At 49.0% G+C, this 1,133-nt stretch overlaps 1 protein-coding gene across 2 annotated transcripts in view; it reads left to right on the forward strand.

Annotated features, from left to right (window-relative positions):
- Window positions 1–11: 11 nt before the first annotated feature.
- Window positions 12–1,133, forward strand: part of LOC123190086 (uncharacterized) — a 19,154-nt gene continuing 18,032 nt past the window's right edge. For both annotated transcript variants that reach the window (XM_044602661.1, XM_044602663.1), the window contains exon 1: window positions 12–363. The gene's annotated coding sequence lies outside the window, so the exon portion shown is untranslated. The remainder of the gene's footprint in view (window positions 364–1,133) is intronic.

The following is a 1,133-nucleotide window of genomic DNA, read 5'->3' on the forward strand; positions in this document are numbered from 1 at the left end:
GATCCAGTCACTCAGATGCGACGCGACCCTCCTCGATGGGTCGCCGGTCGCCGCGCTTCTACATGGCAGAGAACGGTGGCTTCCCGCCCAGATCTCGTGCTTTCTTCGGGCGTGTGCCAGCCCGCCCCGCTGCAGGTGGGCAGAGGGGATGCCGCAGGGCCAGAGCCAAACGGCTATGCCGGCCGGGCTGGTGCAAGTCGGTGCCGATGGGATGCCCATGCCGTGTTTGACGTCCCCAATTCCTCCTCGCTCAGTCCAGGTAGGAGGATGGCGACGACTGGTAGCGATCCACGATGGGAACCGCAAGATCGCACGATGCCTGCCACTATGCCGCAGGGCGCTCCATGCTTTGCATCGAGTCCTGTAAGTTTCTACATGACTTGACCTGATGCTATGGAAATATGTTTGTTCTGGTTCGCGAACTCTCTTGTTCTCAATCTAAAAAAAGTCTCGTGTCCTCCACCTTCTGTGTCCTTTCTTATTTATACAGTATTTCATATCATCATATATGTTGACATATGGATATTGATTGAACTCGTTAGGCCATGCTGCAAAAGTAACCTTAGATAGTTTGATTGCGAGTCAGGTACTCAGGGGTATCAAATCACCCGTGGGTTGTCTCCCTGTGTTAGTTAAAAATATTGTCTTTCATTGATTTGCTGTTACACATGCACCTACACGTTCCAGAGTTTTTATCAAGCCAAATTAGTATCTCAACGTCTACATTTAATCAGTTTGTGGCTTCTTCCGCATCTGAAATATGTCTTATAGTTGCTTTATGTACTCCTGTGAAATATATGAATTACATAAGTTTCGTACATGAGATGGTATAGGCGAGGCTTCAAGAATCGCAAAGCAAGCTCCATTGCTTGGTTCCTTTGTCTCTATTTTTCGATCACACATCAGAGCCAAACGCCCCCGACTTCGAGGCTGAAACCTTTTTGACACTATTTGAAATCCGAAAGAAAAACGAAGATAACCAGATATAACCTGCCCAATGGGTATAAAAACTGGCACCACCAGATCCCCTATGACAGTTTGGCTTCGCAAGACTGACCCTTCTAGGCCTTGGCAGCATCTTCACATCCCCTGTGCGCCGGAGGTTCACTCGATCTTCAGGGCCTCAACGCAGG

The sequence above is a fragment of the Triticum aestivum genome, chromosome 2A, assembly GCF_018294505.1.
Source record: "Triticum aestivum cultivar Chinese Spring chromosome 2A, IWGSC CS RefSeq v2.1, whole genome shotgun sequence".
NCBI classification, from domain to species: Eukaryota; Viridiplantae; Streptophyta; class Magnoliopsida; order Poales; family Poaceae; genus Triticum; species Triticum aestivum.